At 46.2% G+C, this 19,766-nt stretch overlaps 1 pseudogene; it reads right to left on the bottom strand.

Annotated features, from left to right (window-relative positions):
• Positions 1-1,285: 1,285 nt before the first annotated feature.
• On the bottom strand, positions 1,286-8,374 carry LOC139181370 (small integral membrane protein 10-like protein 2A; annotated as a pseudogene).
• Positions 8,375-19,766: the final 11,392 nt, after the last annotated feature.

The raw sequence follows: 19,766 nt of genomic DNA, 5'->3' as shown, positions 1-19,766 counted from the left end.
ACGTTAATACCATACTCCTAATTTATCAAGTGTTTAATTTCCAAAATATACAAACAGATCAGGAAACTCAATATAAAAAAATGAAAAAAATGGGCAGAAAAGCTAAACAGACATTTCTAAAAAAAAGACATAGATGCTAAGGGGATGAGAAGAGAGGTCTTGGGGCACAGAAAGGGAGTGGGAGGAATGGTGCCAAGATGAGGTTGTAGAGCCTCTGCTTTAGCCATATAACTGGGATTCCCAGGGTGACAGAGACTGGCTTTCTGTTAAATTTGACCTTGCAGAAAGGGCGCCCGGCAAGGCAAGGTCAAACTGCAGTATTTCGCAGGTGGCATGTACATGGAGATTTGCCATCATCATGAAGTCATAGAAAATGAGAAAACAGAAACATAGAGAAAATAGTCTACTGGTCTCAAAACATCAAAGAGAACTGAGAAGTTGCTTCCCTGGGGCCTGCACTACTGTGCCTGTAGGCCAGGAAACGGGTGCAGGGAGGCACGGTGCCATGCCCACATGCCCAGAGCTGGTGATCTGTGGAGCTGGAACCCACCCGGCCTTTCATTCCTGGGCTGGGGCTCTGCCCTCTGTACTCCTGGGTGCAAAACCCTGTTGTAGAGAGAGGTAGGAAAAGCAGGATGGAGAACACTCCACGGGGTCTGGGTTAAGGATGTGCACAACATCTGAATAAAAAATGCTTTAAAAAGTGCTCCGATCTGCCGTGGTATTCACCTGGAAACAACTTTCGATAAGACTTTCCAAAAAAATTGCCTCGAGAACATCGATGGAATTACCTTCCAGTTGTATCTGGGGCATTCATTGGAATTCCTGCCACATGTGTCCTGACATTTCTTTTTAATCTGCACCATGTAAAAATGCAATCTTTGGCTGCCAGTCTCTGGGAACTGGGAAAGTCACCTATTGCCGGGGTCCAGCCCCGGCTGATCCAGGGTATTCGAAGGAGAGACGGCCTAGGCGACTATTTATAAGCTAATTAGAGATATAAAGAGTAATAGAATGAGCATAGCTCAGTCGGAAAATTCAGTGGAGAAAAGAGGCTGAGTAGCTTGGTTTACGCGGAAAATCAATATAACCGGTGACACCAGGTTAGCTCTGACCACGGAGGCCGCAGGCGCTCTCTCGAATAGCGGAAGGTGCCCCACCTTAGACACCTTCTCGAGTGGGTCTTAGAAGCCCAGGCAAATAAATGGTCGCAGAGGATATCCGCGCTCCAGATCGAGACTTCAGCCAGAAGTTAAAGGGAAGAATGACATGGGGAGACCAAGCGTTGGTGAGCAAGGCCCATAGCTTTATTTTCAACAGGGGTTTTTATACCCTAAGTTACACATAGAGGATAATAGGGGATGCAAAGTCAGCAGTTTTTGATCCTTATCAAAAACCAGGGTTTCTTTCCTGCAAATGTATCGTATACAAATGGTTTAGGTGATTTACATCATCTTCTGGCCAGAAGGCCTATTAACATTTTATGACTCTTGACAAGGACTTATCAACAAAGACTTATTTTCTCTAAGAGTAATTATTTTAAGGTTTGGCACCATCTTCCGAAGATAAAATTGCATTCCTATAGGGCGAATGTGTAATCGGTTTACAACAAAGGAAAGAATTTATTACTTTAAGGGTCTAAAGTTACTAACACCAAGGCCACTACATATTTTTTCTACATACCAACTATTAATTAATACATATCCAAGGATACAATTCAGGGGATGTGAAAACTTGGCAGCAGGCATTGACTCATCAATGAAATCTTTTACTAGTTTTATTCTGACAGTTTCTAACTCTCTGAGAGGCTCTAAGCTATTTGAATATCTTAAGCTTCCCGTGCCTCTCAAGGCTGGGAGACTGTAAACAATCCTTTGCATAGCTGTAGGAGTCCGGGTAAACTTGTCAGGCGAGTTAGAGAGCCATCTGAGGGGTTTGGATTTAAACACTCCTAATTGCCCAGGAATTTTATTAATTGGAGCTGTAAGTTAACTCTTTGACAGAGAGAGCGAGATGGTGGTGGGGGACAGCCCCCCAGTAAAGTCAGAGGTGAGAGCACAAAGCAATAAAGTAGGCAGACTCTGGTTTTTTTGGGGTAGATGCTCAAGAATATCCGGGGGGACTCCTGAGGCTCGATCCCGCCTTTGCGTATACCGAGCCTCCTTCCTCATGACCTTTGTCACGAGTGGAATGCCTCACCGGCTCCCGGGAACCTATGGCTCTGCTGGTCCGGGTGGCCAGGCTGCTCTGAGTTAACCTTGGACCTGGAGCTGGCCATAGCAATGACACCCCAGATTACTTCCTGGGTACACGAGGGGTCGCATTCCTCCTGACTGAACCCTCCCATGAGCCCTGCACCTATTATGCTCTCACATGGTCTGTGTGGGCTCCTCTGTCTGGTCCATGGGTTCAGTGCTCAGGGCCTACTTTGGGGTCGGGCATGGAGAGGAGCCCAGGAAATATGTCTTGCCAAATGAGCGGCTCAGGGTCTCTGAAGAATCACCTTCCCTGAGGCCCTCTGGGTGCCACTGTGACCCCATTATCAGGGTGAATGTTAATGAGCTACAGGGGATGTGTGGCATAAATTGGGGTGTGGGAGGCAGGGGAAGGAGGGATTCCTGAGAAGACCTCGGATTTCTGGGTAAGGGATGTTGTGGGTGGATGAGCATGGCGGTTGCTGCAGATGGACCCTGTGGTGGCCACAGAGAGGGAGGGCTGTCATGGCAGCCACTGAGGGAAGCCTCGAGAAAGGCTTGGTGACCAGGCAAGGGAGAAGCTGGCCTGAGGTAGCCTTGGGGACTGCTCTGCAGAAGAGGCAGAGGCTCCCAGGTTCAGTCTGGTTCCCAGTGCTGAGGTGGAACACAGCCTCAAGATAATCAGGGGCTTCTGCCACTGTCAGTGGGGCAGTGGGGAGTGAGATTGTCTCTGAGTGCGCAGGGTTGGGGGGGATACCCAGTGCCTTGGTGGGGAGCTGTGGCCCATGGAGGCCTACTGTTTGTGGAGGTTGGGAAAGTCGGTCATAGGCCCCAGGAGGCGCTCTGGCCAGAAGGGAAGCCCCACCATGCTGGCTTTCATGGGTAGGCACTGTCTGGGCATCTTCCTCCTGCCTGGTTGGGTGTGGGGGGCAGCAGAAGGGCTGGAATGGGCCTCCCTGGAGGGGCTGGGCAAGTGGGTGCAGGGAGCTGAGAGCTGGACGGGGTGCAGGGTGCAGGCTCAGAAGCAGCCTCAGGCCCAGGAAAATCATGGGTGCCAAGAAGGAGACCCAGAGGCAGCGAGAACACTGGACCAGAAGCCACAGGCTGTGCCTGGGCCCAGATGCTGAGTCAGCCCTTAGCTCAGGGTGGTGGAAGTGAAGGAGCAGAGCAGGAGGTGGCAGGAAGACACAGCAGGAGAGGTCTGGCTGAGACCAGAGGCTGAGGCTAAGGAGGGAGAGCAGACAATCATCTCTTGGGGCGGCCGAGGGTGCCCAGATAAGGGCTGGGGAGGCTGTGTGCTCTTCCTCCCTGCCTGGGTAGGTGAATGCAGGTGTGGAGGTAGGGTCTGAGCTGGATCCTGGTCTAAGGGTGGGCAGAGTCAGGAGGCAGACAGGGAGGATGGGGAGCAGAGAATGAGTCCCTCCAGTGGGGTGACAGGACCCTCAGGGAATGTCAGGGCCAGGCCTTAAGATCTGCCAGTAGCTCAGAGCCTTGGTCCTGTCGTGGGACTCTGCTTAAGCACAGGTCTTAGCCACCCCACGACCTGACGTTTCTGTTTCTGTGCGCAGAAGAGGGCCCTACCTTCCTTCCTCTGAGGTGGGTGCTGTGCTTCTCTGCAGGCCTCCCTCCCACAGCCTCTGACCACCACCCCCGCTCCCTCTGCAGCAGTCTCGGAGTCCCCACCCCGGGCCCTGTGATGGGACAGCTTGAGTCTAAGGTGGAGGGAAGGGAAGCTGGTCTCTGGTCCCCAACGTTGATCTTCTTCAAACCTGGGCACCAACCTGGCTGCCAGGGAAGCGATGGGTCCCTGCCACCTGCTGCTGCAGAGGGGCCTCCGGGTGACACAAAATGATCTGCAGACGGTCCATTTCACCTCACCTACCCCAGCCCATCCTTGGGGTTCAACTGAATTAAGTGCTTTCTAACACCAGGCTTTAAAATAAAGAAAACACTTAGCTGTCTGGTTATTCAAATAGTTTGTGAATGGGACAAACTGGGACACTCGCTACATCTTAGGCCAGGCCTGTGCTGCTGACTTCTCATCATGGGAGCAGCGCTCCAAGTCAAGTCCTGTCTCAGAGCATCTTCTGAACAGGCCACCATCCCTGCCATGACCCTACCCACTTATAGCCCTCAGGATGCTCCCCTACCCCAGCTTCTGGCCACCAGAGTAGGGTGAGCTCACCCCTAGCCCCTCTCCTCCAAGGGGGCACCACACCAGAAACAAGAGGCCTCCAGTTTTCATTTTATTCAATTCAAAGAATATTTTTTATTAACTTAGACAGACACAAGATGTGACAACACTGGAAACAAGAACATTTCTCTGACCAGACTGCGCTGACTGGTGCAGAGTTCATCACACACAGAAAAGGAACAGTGGTCTTATTCAAGTCAGTGATTGTGTGTAAGCTCCACTGCCTGAAAACCAGACTGCAAATAAAGTGCAAAGAGAGCAGCAGGGGCCCAGTCGGGAGATGAGGAAGAGACGGGAGAGCAGAAGCAGCGAACGACTCGAGATCAAAACGGTAAGAAGAGCAGTGGCAGGAACACGTGCTGAGGACGTATCCCCGCCCCTCCCACGGCCAACATCTTTGGGGGCGGACAGCCCCAGCCAGAGCCCCACAAGGAGTGGGGATTCTCTGAAGGTGACGAGGGGTCTCTGAGCCCGGGGCCCCTGAATCTCCAACATACTTTATCCACTTTGGGAAGCAGCCTCCCAGGGCCCAGGCAGCTCCAACAGAGCCACGAGCCCGGGAAGGACAGGGAGCCCGTCCTGCACTGCACACCAGCTAAACAGCTCTGCACCCTCTGCAGCGCATAGTCACTCGTGTGTACACAAGCAATCACACACTTGTGCACAGACACACACCCATTCACAAATGCACACTGACACGTGTATTCACACACACACACTCACATCCGCACATTCACACACAAACATCTGTGCATTCATGCATCTGTACTCATACCCACACACTCATCCACACACCCCCTCACACACTCACACACTCAAGCCCTCATGCATGTGCATACATACTCGCACATACATGCCCACACACACCCCACACTCACACATGCACTCAACATGTGCGCTCACACATCCATTCTCACACAGGCACACACATATTAAGTAAAGACACTCCCTAGTGCCCTCCCCAGGTCCTCTCAGGCTGGCCCAGGAAGGGGCTGCAGCTGGGGATCCAGTCACCCAGAGGGTGAGATCCAAACTTGAAAAGGGCACATTTACGCATCAGCCCCAAGGAGGCCCCTGGTCCTCCGCTCCTCTCCTCCCCTGCAGCCCAAGTCACAGTCTCTCAGAACTCCAGGGATGCAGTCCAAAGGCTGGCAGTCTCCCGGAAGTGGTCCTGGAGGGACACAGTTGGGGTGGAGAAGGGGCCACCAGGACCAGGGGTTTCCAGGCAACTTGGCACAAGGGAGGAAGCCATCAGCGCCCTTCCATCTCTGGGAATCTGCGGGGGGCATGTGGTAGCCTGGGTGCAGCCTCAGGCCTCGGGGTGAGGCAGGCAGAGCTCTTCAGCCGGGCCCTGGGCGGCTGAGAAGGGTACATGGTGTGAGGCTCAGCCCCTCTGTCCCAGGGGCAACCAGGCTGCTGTGGTTCTTAGTCCCAGGAACTGAGGACCAGGACCGCAAGCAATCAGTGAGGGGGCAGATGTGGATGTGGGATGGGGGTGAGGGCCAGGGCCTCTCCCGGCTCCCCTCAGTGCCGCTCCTGGTGCACCAGTCAGCAGCACAGCCAGGACCGCTGCAGGCCCATCCAGAGCAGATGCTCCTGTGTGATCCTAGCAGGAGGGGCAGCCTGGAGACAGAGACATGGGGTCATGCGTGGGTCTCAGCTCCACCCCAGCCACTTGTATCCCTTGCCTCCTATTACACTCGGCCCCAGGAGCCAGCCGACACCCCCACCCATACTGAGAGACCTGTGCCACTCAACACCAAGGAACCTCTGGTTAAGCCTTGCATGGGGCTTGGGTTGGGGTGGGGAGGCCTGACTGTGTGTGAATACCTTGCTCCCCAGGGGTTCTGGGACTCATCGCTCCTGTGACCATCTCAGCTTAGACTGTCCCCTGGTTCTTCCCTGTGACTTGCCATACACCCCACCTTCCCTGCCACGGGCCTTTCTCTCTAGGTCCCTTGGGAGCCTGTGCTCCCTTCCCCCATCCCACTGTGCCAGGTCTCCCAGAGACTGGGGGGCAGGTGGGGAATTCAGGCCCGGAGGCAGGTTCAGCTCCCCCACTTCTGATCTATGTGACAAGGGCAAATGTCTCCCTTCCCAGAGCCCAGCAGATGGGGAGAACAGAGCTCCACCAGAGTGTCTCTAGCTCCATCCTTCCTCCCTCATGCCAGTACTGGATCACCAGGCCACCCCTCCCCTTGGGCTCTCCACCTGGAAGGCCCTGCCTCTCCTCGAGGGGTCAGGCCCTTCTCTCGGGCGCTCCCCAGGCAACTCTAGGGTCAGGGGTGCCCCAGGCAGGGATTTGATTCTCTTGACCACAGAGGGGGCAGTTCACCTTCTATAACACCAGTTCTTGCAAGAAAAACATGGGGACTTGAGAGTTTCCTCCTCACCCAAAGACGTCCCTGTCTCCCCAACTGTCGCCTACCCTACAAGCCTCTTCTCCATCTGCTCTCCCATCCCAGCCTGACAGCTGCCCTCCACTCAAGGAGACCCCCACTTTCCCAAATCCTTTGGGACACAGGGGCTGCTGGAGGCTGTCCAGGACTGGGGCAGCGCATTCTGTGGCACCAGGAGGGCACTGATAGGAGGTGGAGGGAGCGTGGCTGAGATGGGGCAGGGCTGGGAGGAACACGTATTTCCCTCTTCCCTGTCCCCTGATGCAAAGCTTTGGAGGGTGGAGAGGAGCAAGAGAGACAGCAGGAGCAGGCAGAGAGCAGTCCCAGAGACCTGCCAGGAGGAAGTCTTGTGAAGGGCTGAGAAAGAGACAGACCTGGGCTTGGGCCAAGAACACAACCATCCGTCCAGGCTGCCTCTCGAGGGGTGGAGGACAAGGGGGCCAGCATCCGCTCTCTTCCAGGGCTTTCTGGGCCTCTCCTGGGCCATTTCCCTCTATTCCCCTGTGTTCAGGTGACACTACCGGGGCCGTGGGCCAAGGTGATGGGCTGACCCTCGGAGATGCCCAGGCAGCTGCCCCTCATCCCCATCTTGGATATATGACAAGGGAGTCCAGAGGGCCTGCATGCACCCTGCCTTGCCTGCTCTCGGCCAGGCAGCTTTCCAGGCTGGTTTCCTCAGGTCCCTTCCTCGTCTCCCCAAGCCACCCGGCAGCCTGGACATCTAGATGTCATGGCCACCACCTCCCTCCAGCCCGCAAGGCCAACCTCTGGCCTCCTACCTTTTCGGTCGGGGTCAGTCATTCATGTTCCTACTGAAGAATTTCTTCCTTCTGCTCCCCGCTTCGGCCAAAGTGAGGCAACAGGTCGGCTGCACTCAGATAATTTTCTCGAGTTCGATGCAAAGGGCCCGTTTTGAGAGTTTCAGTGCAGTTCGTCACCGGCCGCGAAGTGGCTGGCCAGAGCCGGGGCTCGGTGGTTGCGTCCTCCGCGGAGGTCTAGGGCCCGGAGGCCTGATCCGCTCCTTCCTCGCCCCCCGGAGCGTCCCGGCGGCCCCCGGCCCAGTGATCCTTCATGCTGATGCCCCTGCCGTCGCGGCCGGGCGAAGGTGGTAGCGGGCGTTCACTCGATCCTCACCTGCAGGCGCACGTTGAGCATCACCGAGGCCACGATGTAGAAATAGGGGAAGTTCCTGCGCAGACGCCAGGCCAGGTCGAAGAAGGCGATCAACGTGCGCGTGAGCCCCTTTCAGAAGGCACCGTAGGAGCCGCGGATCGCGGCTGAGCGCGCCAGCCGCACTGCCACGCCCGACAGGGCCGCTGCTGCCACCGCCGCAGACAGAGCCCCCGACGCCGCCATGGGCCCGGGCCGGCGCGGGCCCCGCGGACCGACCGCAGCACGAGCTGGCGGACAGGTGGACGCGAGGCCTGGAGCCGCTGGCCAACAGCAGTCGCGTCCCACTCCGCCCTGTTCCGCCGCGCCCCGCCTTCAGTCTCCCCTCAGGGGCTGGGCTCTCGATGACTCCTCCGCCACAGCCAAGGCCCCACCTGAGCTGCCTAGGGACAGCTCCGCCCCCTCGCCTGCACGCACATTGGCGACCGCCTGCGCAGCTCCGCCCCTAGCATGGCCCTGCCCCTTGTCGGGTACCACAGAGCTGCTGCGAACGACTCAGCCCCCACCCCCCGGTACCTGCCCCTCCGAGAAGCCCCGCCTCCTCCCAGACTCCTAAGAGAGCCGGAGGGCCTGAAAGCTTTTTTTGTCAAGTGCTGCGCTCCTGGGATCCTTTTGCAGAATGCGCTATTCTGCAAGGAAGGCCCACCCGGAGCTCTTTACCCGTTTACACCATCCCCTTTCCCTCACTGTCTCCGCAGAAAATCTGGCCAGCTAGCCACTGTACTTTTAATTCATGTTTTTTCTGGTAACTCTGCACTGTGGAATTTCACCAAACCTACATGCTCATTTTCCCCCCGTTCATGTGTATTTCGTGAATGCTCCTTTACCCCCATTGTCCTTACCTTTCATCCCATGGTGATTTCTATGCACTCCTCTTAGTCTGTCTTTGCCCTGGATGCTGCGCAAGGTCTTCTCAGCTATACATTTGCCCTCATTCATTGCTGTTTATCTGCTCTTGGGTTTTAAAGCCCTTTCGTGGTTTCACCTAATGTTTATCTAAACCAAATCCAATTCAAAGTCCATGACATTTTCAGAATTATTGAAATGTGCTTGCTTCATTGTAGTCAGGACTTTTAAAAAACCGTCTGCAAAAGTTGATTCATGAAGATTTCATCCCAGTTTTCACAAGGAGGGCTGGCCTAAGTTAATACCTTACTAATTCCTCTCAGAATGCCTGTTCAGTCATACTGAATATCTCTGTGACATCTGTATAAATGTTTAAGAAATCCAGCAGATTCATATACACTGATTGAGCAGTTGTCCTGGAGAAGAGAGAGTTTGAGAGGCACTAGGTTATTGGATCACAACAATATAACCATGCATGAATACGAATGCATAAAAAAAATCAGGGTAGATAAATGTCACATTATTGAACATCATTTACTCTGGTTAAGGAAGTAGGAAGAAAGACATACCTTTTGTTTTTCGTGTATATGTATGTATATCCATTTGTGTATCTGTAACTATTACTTGTATAATACAACAAAAATATTTGAAACAGAAGGGGCCACATGAATATAGACTTAAGCTACATAGAAACCTTTTTTTTTTTTTTTTCCTAGACTGGATCCTGCCTCATTCATGTGCAGAGCCTGTTCCCTCCAATCATTTCTGAAACCTCTTCTTGGCCACATCTCATTTATCTTTAGCATTTTATTTTGAAATAATTATAGACTCAGGGAAGTTGCACAAATAGCACAAAAAAGACCTTGTGCCTTTTACCCACGTACCCCAATGGTGACATGTTCTGTAGATGCAGTATAATATTAAAACTAGGAAACTGACACTGGTATATTACTCTTGACTAGACTACAGGCCCAATTCGGGTTTCTCCATTTTTCTAACCTGCATTAATTTGTGTGTATGTGTGCCTGTATCGCTCTAGCAATTTTATCCCATGTCAGGATTCATGCAACCACCACTATGATCAAGATACAAAAATATTCCAACACCACAAAAGAACTGATTTGAGCCACCTCTTTGTACTTACTCAGCAACCCTATACATATTTTGTTAGAGTTTCATCTATTTCATTTCCTTTAGAATGGCTGTAAATGGTACTGTGTGCTTAATTTTGGTTTCCACATGTTCACTTTTCATATACAGAATGCAATTATTTTTAAAATTTATTTATTTGGCTGCACCAAGGTCTTAGTTGTGGCACACAGGATCTTCCGTCTTCGTTGTGGCATGTGGGATCTAATTCCCTACCCAGGGATAGAACCTGAGTCCCCCTGCGCTGGGAGATCAGGGTCTTAGCTACTGAACCACCAGGGAAGTCCCTGCAATTGAATTTTTAATGAAACTTTTTATTTAGAGGTAACTGTAGATTTACATACAGTTGCAAGAAAAAAATAGATCCCGCGTACATTTTACCCAATTTTCCACAGTTTTCCACATCTTTCAAAACTGCAGTATGGTGCAATATCAAAATCAGGACATTGACACAATCTACCGATCTTGTTCAGATTTCCCCAATTTACTTTTTCGTTTGTGTGTGTGTGTTTGTGAATTGTTCTATGCAGTTTTATCACATATGTGCATTCATGCATCCACCATCACAGTCAAGATACAGAACAGTTTCATAACTATAAGGATCCCTCATGTTGCCCTTTTTTTTGACCACACCCACTTCTCTCCTGTTCGCCTTCCTTAATGCTTCACAACCACTAATCTGCTGTCTATTTCTATAATTTAGTCTTTTTGAGAATGTTGTAAAAATGGAATCTTATAGGATGTAACTTTTGGGGATTGGGTTTTTTTTTTTTTTTCTTTTACTTTGGAGATTGGCTTTTTCACTCAGTCTGGGATTTTTTTTTTTTTCTCATTCTTCTTTGGAGAGTCATCCAAGTTGCTGGAAATGTCAAGTGTCAATAGTTCACTGCTTTTATTGCTAAGTTAGTATTCCTTCGCATGGTTGCACCAGAATTTGTATACCTCCTACCCAAGAAGGACACCAGGGCTTCCAGTTTGGAACTATTAGGGATAAAGCTGCTGTGAATATTTGTTCACTGATTATTGTGTGAACAAAATTTTCTCTTTATCTGGGATAAATGCCCAAGAGTACAATTTCTAAGCTGTATGGTAAGTGCCTGTTTAGTTTCATAAGACTCAGTTAAAATTTCCAATGTGGCTGTAACATTTTACACTCTGGGTCAGCAATTTCTGAATATATTGTTTCTCTACATCCTTGTCAGCCTTTGATGTTATCACTATTTTTAAAAATTTTAGCCCTTATGATAGGTGTATTGTGATATCTTATTGTGGTTTTAATTTATATTGGGGTTAGCCTAAAAGTTAATTGAAACTTTTTGGCTAACCCAATATTTCCCTTATGGCTAATAATGGCGAAAATCTGTTTATGTGCTTATTTTCTATCTGTATATTGTCTGTGCATGCACGCTAAGTCGCTTCAGTTGTGTCTGACTCTTCACGACCCTATGGACTGTAGCCTGCCAGGCTCCTCTGTCCATGGGATTCTCCTGGCAAGAATACTGGAGTGGGTTGCCATGCCCTCCTCCAGGGAATCCATGGATCAAACCCACATCTCTTATGTCTCCTGCATTGGCAAGTGGGTTCTTTAAAACTAGCGCCACCTGGGAAACCCCATATATCCTCCTTAGCTAAATGTCTTGTCATGTTCTAATTGAACTGCTTGTTTTTATTATTAAGTTTCGTGAGTTCTATATAATATATTCTAGATATGACTCTTTTGTTGGATAGATGGTTTGCAAATATTTTTCCACCCAATCTGTAGCTTGTATTTTCATTCTGTTAACAAGGGCTTTCTCACAGCACAATTTTTGATTTGATGAGGTCCAATTTATTTATGGATCATGGCTCTGGTATTATATGTCAGAACTTTTTACCAGGCCTTAGGTCTCAAAGATATTCTCCTATGTTTTCTTTTAAATTTTTTAAAGTTTTATTTCACATTTAAGTCTGTAGTCCATTTTGAGTCCATATTTATGTAGGGTTTGGAGGTTTAAATCCAGGTTCAATTTTTGACTAAAAATGCCCAATTGCTAGAGCACAGTTTGTTTAAAAAAGCTATCCCTCCTCCCTTGAATTTTTTTTCTTTCATCTTTGTCAAAAACCAGTGGAGCATATTTCTGTGGGTCTATTTTGATGTTCTCTCTTCTGTTGCTTTGGTCTATGTGTCTATCCATCCTCTCTCCAATATCACACTATTTTGATTACTGTAGCTATAGAGTATATGTTACTATTGGTTAGAGTGATTCCTCACACTTTATTTTTCTTCTTCAACATTTATTTAGCTATTCTAGGGCTGGTGTTCATCTGTACAAATTTTAGGATAAACTTGTCTATGGGTACAAAATGCTTGCTAGCAAGTGTTAAACTTACAGATCAGTTTGGGTGAGAATGGACATCATTTATATGTTTAATATTTCAGTCCATGAACACAGTTGTTATTGTTGCTGTTCAGTCGCTAAGTCATGTCCAGCTCTTTGCAACTCCATGAACTGCAGCAGGCCAAGTTCCCTGTCCTTCACCATCTCCCAGAGTTTTCTCAAACTCAAGTCCATTGCATCGGTGATGCCATCCAACCATCTCATCCTCTGTCATCCCCTTCTCCTCCTGCCTTAAATCTTTTCAAGTAACAGGGTCTTTTCCAAATAAGTCAGCTCTTCGCATCAGGTAGCCAAAGTATTGGAGCTTCAGCTTCAGCATCAGTCCTTCCAATGAGTATTCAGGATTGATTTCCTTTAGGATTGACTTGTTTGATATCCTTGCAGTCCAAGGGACTTTCAAGAGTCTTCTCCAGAATCATACTTCGAAAGCATCAGTTCTTTGGCTCTCAGCCTTTTTTATGGTCCAACTCTCACATCTGTACATGACTACTGAAAAACCACAGCGTTGACTATATGGACCTCTATCGGCAAAGCAATGTCTCTGCTTTTTAGTATGTTGTTTAGGTTTGTCAATAGCTTTTCTTCCAAGGAGCAAGCATCTTTTAATTTTGTGTCTGCAGTCACTGTTTGCAGTGATTTTGGAACCCAAGAAAATAAAATCTGTCACTGTCGCAATTTTTTCCCCATCTATTTGCCATGAAGTGATGGGACCAGATGCCATGATCTTGGTTTTTTGAATGTTGAGTTTTAAGCCAGCTTTTTCACTCTCCTCTTTGACCTTCACCAAGAGGCTCTTTAGTTCCTCATTGCTTTCTGCCATTAGGGTGGTGTCATCTGCATATCTGAGGTTGTTAATATTTCTTCTGGCAATCTTGATTCCAGCTTATGACTCATTTGGCATTTCCCATGAGTATATCTCTTTATTTATTTATTTATATCCTTGATTTCTTTCACCAAAATTGGTATGATTTTCTGCATTCAGATCCTGTACATGTTTAATAAATTTCCCCAAAATTTGTGTAATTTTCTGCATTCAGATCCTGTACATGTTTAATAAATATGTTCTTAGGTATTCATTTTCTTTGAAGCAATTATAAATTATATATATATATATATATATTAGTTTACATTTTTACATGCTTATTGTTACCATATAGAAATTATGGAGAATTAATTAGAAGTGTGATTTTTTCCAACACATTTGGAGACTTTCTTGCTATCCTTCTGTTATTAATTTCTAGTTTGATCCCATTGTGGTCAGAAATTAAACTCTGTATACTTTCAATGCTTTTAAATACTTAAAGATTTGTTTTAAGACTTTAAGAAAAGCATTCTTCTGGAGTGTTTCCAGAGGAAGGCAATGTGGGTGATAAAAGAGCTGGATCCATGTCTTGTGATGAATGGATGAAAGAAACATTTGTGGTTTAGAGCAGCAGAGAATTGGTTGCCAACAGACCTTTTTGGCACCAAGGACTGATTCTGTGGAAGACAATGTTTCCATGGAACAGTGTTGGGGGGTGGTTTCAGGATGATTCAAATGCATTGCATTTATTGTGCACTTTATTCCTATTATTATCACATCAGCTCCACCTCAGATCATTAAGCATTAGATCCCAGAGGTGGGAGACACCTGGTTTAGAGAACAAAGACTTGGAAAGGACATATGACAGCATGTTCAAATACTTGAAAGTTTACCAGGCCCAAGAGAAATGAAATTACCGCTGTACTATTGCATGGTTTGGAATTAAGACCGGAGGGCTGCAACCGTCCTTGGTCAACCTAGGGAATGGATAGACTTGAGGAGTAGTGAGACGACTGCCATCTTAAGTATACTAGCATCACCTAGAAATTAATTGTTGGTCTAGGATATTGTTAAACTAAGTTTTCCATGATGAGGCCATTAAACTAGATGGCACAAAAGATCCTTCACAGTTCCAGGCTTGGTTGCTTTCAAGTTCACCATTGTTTATGTTATAAAATAAAGTAATTTTACTTTGTTGTGTGTAAGAAGCATAAAACTATGCTTAGAATGAATAAATCTTTAAAACACCATGAAAATTTGAAGTGAGGTTCTTGTGTACAGCATAGAATTTGGTGGTGTTTTTAAAAAATCTACTCTGCTAATTTCTTTTAATTGTTATTCCTACACCATTTACATTTAAAGTAATTATGTCATATTTAAGCTTAAGTCTGCTGCTTTATTATTTGTTTTCTGTTTCTCATTCCTCTGTTTTCCTTTTCTTGCTTTCTTGTAGGACACCTAAGCATTTTTTGGAAATTACTTTTGAATATAGCTCTTCATATAGTTTATTTTATTGTTTTATTTTATAGTTTTCAATGCAATATACATGTGTACATATCCCAGTTTACTGGTATCATCATTTCAATCACTTCATCAAGTAGAAAAATTTTGCTTCCATTTTGGTTCCTCTATCCTCCCACATTTAAATAGAAATAACTTAAGTATTTCCTCTGTGCACATTGAACTCACATCACATGATGGTACAGTTTTCGCTTTAACGATGAAACATGATCTTAAAAAATTCATGAGGAGTATTCTATTTGCCTTAACTTTTACTCACTTTATCGCTCTTCTTTCCTAAAGACCCATCCTTGTTGTGTTATAATTTCCTTCCTGGTTAATGAATTTCCTTTAGCCATTCTTTAAAGGTAGGTCTGTTGGCAACCAACTCTCTTAGATTTCCTTCATCTGAGAATATATTTATTTCACTTTCATTCCTGAAGGTTGTATTTGCTAGATACAGAATTGGCTGTTGACATAAAAAGGAACGAAATGTGCTATTTGAAGAAACATGGATGGATCTAGACACTGTCATACAGAGTGAAGCAAGTCAGAACGAGAAAAACAAATACTGTATATCACTTATATGTGGAATCTAGAAAACTGATGCAGATGAACTTATTTGCAAAGCAGAAATAGAGACACAGATATAGAGAACAAACATATGGATACAAAGAGGGGAAGGGGTGGGATGAATTGGGAGATTGAGATTGACATATATACTCTACTATGTATAAAATAGATAACTAATGAGAACCTACTTGTATAGCACAGGGAACTCTACTCAATGCTCTGTGGTAACCTAAATGGGAAGGAAACCCAAATCCAAAAAAGTTATATGTATATGTATTGGAGATGGAAATGGCAACCAACTTCAGTATTCTTGCCTGGGAAATCCCATGGACAGAGGAGATAGACAGGCTACAGTCCATGGGGTTGCAAAAGAGTTGGACATGAATTAGGGACTAAACAACAGCAACATTTATATGTACAGCTGATTCATTTTGCTGCACACTGAGAAACTAACAAAACATTGTAAAGCAACCATACTCCAATAAAAATTAATTAAAAATAAAAGCTAAAAACTAATAATAATTGGCTACTGACAGTGGGTAGAAAAGCAAAGGATTGATTAGTCCTGCCCTCTTATTTTCATGAGGAGGTTGAAGCGGGTATTGAAGACCAGCTCCCCACCCAGCCCTGCTGAAACTGCAGAAAAGAGACTTGGAGGAAGGTGACTATTGGCAAAAAGGTGCCCTGCTCTGTTAGGCCACCTTTTCCCAGTCCCTTGGTTATGGGGAAGAGCTTTTCTTGGAGCTTTTCTTTGTTGATGGTTCTGGATTGCAGGCTCCTCCAGTGCCCTTTTGGGGATATGTGAGAGGCAAAATAACACCCAGGGAGTTCACTGCCAGGCCTTTCCTTAAGCCCAAGGGTCCTGATGGAGTCCCTACTTCCACCTTTTCCTGTGTTTGAGGCATAATTAACATACAATGAAATGCAGTGCTAATAAGAACACATTTTGATGAGTTCTGTTAAAAGTATTCATTCCCCTGTGTAGCTATTGCCACAATCAGGATACCGAATATTTCCATCACAGCAGAAAGTTCCTTTCTACAGACAACGCCTTCTCTTCATGCCCAGTCCACCCTTGATCTGTTTTCTGTCATTCTACATTTGTTTTTGCTATTATAGATGTGTTATTCTGTTTCACATAAATGGAATTATACACTATGAACTCTAGCCTCCTGTGCTAAGCATATTATTTTTTGTTGTTTTGTTTTTTAATCTTTTTAAATTTGAACTAAAAAGCCTCTTGATGAAAGTGAAAGAGGAGAGTGAAAAAGTTGGCTTAAAGCTCAACATTCAGAAAACGAGGATCATGGCATCTGGTCCCATTACTTCATGGGACATAAATGGGGAAACAGTGGAAACAGTGTCAGACTTTATTTTTTGGGCTCCAAAATCACTGCAGATGGTGATTGCAGCCATAAAATTAAAAGACGCTTACTCCTTGGAAGAAAAGTTATGTCCAACCTAGATAGCATATTGAAAAGCAGAGACATTACTTTGCCAACAAAGGTCCGTCTAGTCAAGGCTATGGTTTTTCCAGTGGTCATGTATGGATGTGAGAGTTGGACTGTGAAGAAAGCTGAGCACTGAAGAATTGATGCTTTTGAACTGTGGTGTTGGAGAAGACTCTTGAGAGTCCTTGGACTGCAAGGAGATCCAACCAGTCCATCCTAAAGGAAATCAGTCCTGGGTGTTCATTGGAAGGACTGATGCTAAAGCTGAAACTCCAGTACTTTGGTCACCTCATGCGAAGAGTTGACTTATTGGAAAAGACTCTGATGCTGGGAGGGATTGGGGGCAGGAGGAGAAGGGGACAACAGAGGATGAGATGGCTGGATGGCATCACTGACTTGATGAACATGAGTTTGAGTGAACTCTGGGAGTTGGTGATGGACAGGGAGGCCTGGTGTGCTGCGATTCATGGGGTCACAAAGAGTCGGACATGACTGAGCAACTGAACCGAACTGATAGTTGATTTACAATATTATGTTAGTTTCCGGTGTACAGCAAGGTGATTCAGTTATACATACACATGTATTTTTTTCCCCAAATTCTTTTCCCATTTAGGTTGTTACATAATATTGAGCAGAATTCTCTGTACTATACTGTAGGTCCTTGTTTTCTTACCCATTTTAAATATAGTAGTGTGCATATAAGCATATTATTTTTGAGATTCATCCTTGTTGTTGCAAGTAAATATTTAATTCCTTTTTATTGCTAAGTAGTTTTCTATTATATAGATATGTCACTAATCACTGAGCAATTCACTTATGGTAATCAGCCTTTAAGTCTTCACCCAGTGATCCCAGCTGCTTGGTATTCACTCCCTTGGACAATTGCGGTCTTGAATGTAGGCTTGACCTACTGACATACATTTAATAACAACCCTTGGCAGTTTGATTCTTTTTTGAAAAATTAATTTGTTTTAATTGGAGGCTAATTACTTTACAATATTGTGGTGGTTTTTACCATACATTGACACGCATCAGCCACGGGTGTATACGTGTTCCCCAACCCTGAACCCCATCCCACCTCCCTCCCCAGCCCGTCTGAAGTGAAAAGTTGCTCAGTTGTGTCCGCTCAGTTGTGTCCGCTCAGTTGTGTCCGACTCTTTGTGACCCCCTGGACTATACAGTCCATGGAATTCTCCAGGCCAGATTACTGGAGTGGGTAGCCTTTCCCTTCTCCAGGGGATCTTCCCAATCCAGGGATTGAACCCAGGTCTCCCGCATTGCAGGCAGATTCTTTACAGGCTGAGCCACAAGGGAAGCCCAAGAATACTGGAGTGGGTAGCCTATCCCTTCTCCAGTGGATCTTCCTGACTCAAAAATCGAACCAGGTCTCCTACATTGCAGGTGGATTCTTTACCAACTGAACTATCAGGGAAGCCCTTACATATGGTAATAAACATGTTTCAATGCTGTTCTCTCAAATCATCCCGCCCTCGTGTACTGATATTTCACTGTGGATTTCTTTTGCATTTCCCTTACAAGTAATGATGCTGAGTATCTTTTCATGTGTGTGTTTGCCATTCAGTATCTATTTTCTTGTAGGGTATCCATTCAAATCTTTTACTCCTTTAACAAATTAGCTTGTTTACTTATTATTGAGTTGTAAGAGGGCTTTATGGGTTTCACTGGTCGCTCAGTGGTAAAGAATCTGCCTGCCGATGCAGGAGACATGGGTTTGATCCCTGGGTCAAGAAGATTCCCTGGAGGAAGCCATGGTAACCCACTCCAGTATTCCTGCCTGGGAAATCTAATGGACGAGGAGCCTGGCAGGCTATAGTCTGTGTGTTAGCAAAAGAATCGATCATGACTTAGCAACTAAACAACAACAATAAGAGGGCTTTATATTGATATATTCTAGATATCAAGCATTTGAGGGATATATGTTTTGAAAGTACTTTTTTCAACTCTGTGGCTTGCCATTAAGTATCACAAAGTATTTCAAAGATGACTTTTCTTTCAAATTTTGATGAAATTTATCAGTGTTTTCTTTATGGTTCATGGTTTTTGATGCTATGTAAGAAATCTGTGCATGTTACAAAGTTGCCAAGACCTCCTAAGCCTTGTTTTTGAGTTCTTTTAGTTTTACACTTTGATCTGTTACACACTTCAAAATAATTTTTGGTTTCCCCTGCCCTGCTGCAGTGGTGGCTGGGCACTTCTCGCTCATGGTGCAAAGGACTGCCAAGAGAGTAGGCAGGTGGGCCCGCTGGAGTTGTCTGCACACAGGAGAGAATTTGCCTGGTCTGGCCAAAAAATGTGTGCATATGGCATGGGATAAAAGAGAATGTTCATTTTATTTTTTTAGACACTTTTATTGAAGTAAAATTGACTCACAACATAAGGAATATATTTAAAGTATATGATTTAATAACTATTTAAGTATGTATGCCCACTTGAAATTACCAATCAGTACAATCAAGTGAATGTATCCATCACCCACAGGTCTTCTCAGGCCCCTTTGTAATTTCTTCCTCCTGTCCTTTCCTGTTTCCCACTTCTCATCAACCACCGATCTAGTTTCTGTCATTACAGATTCATAGAGGAAGGGGCACTCACCAGCAGCCACAATTGCAGAGGGACACAGCCACTGCGAGAGACACAGTGGAACTGAGTAGGACCCTATGGGGCCATAACCCTCCCCCATATCTTTTACTTTGGTTTCTCTCTGAAGTACCTAGATGATTCTATGTGATGCAAATTTCCTGAGTTTTTCCGATGCTAAACCCACCAAAATCAAATGGAAGAAATTAACTACTTGAGGATCATGATCACTAGTCCCTAGAACTTCTGGCGCCTAAGAATTGATCACCACCAGCCAAGCAGAGAATTGTGCACAAGCTGATCATAGGCCCTGACACATGCCTCCCTCATTTGGCCTTTAAAAGCGCTATGCTGCAACCTTCTGGGGAATTCAGGGTTTTAAAGTAGGATGCACTTGTCATCCTTGTATTGGAACCCTTAGGAAAAATGCTGCATTTTCCTTCACCACAACCTGGTGTTAGTATATTGGCTTGACTGCCTGTGGATGAATGGACCCAAGTTTGGTCTGGTG

Source organism: Bos indicus, chromosome X, assembly GCF_029378745.1.
Source record: "Bos indicus isolate NIAB-ARS_2022 breed Sahiwal x Tharparkar chromosome X, NIAB-ARS_B.indTharparkar_mat_pri_1.0, whole genome shotgun sequence".
Lineage (NCBI taxonomy): Eukaryota > Metazoa > Chordata > Mammalia > Artiodactyla > Bovidae > Bos > Bos indicus.
The sequence above is the reverse complement of the archived record's forward strand: the minus strand, read 5'-3'. Positions and strand labels throughout refer to the sequence as shown.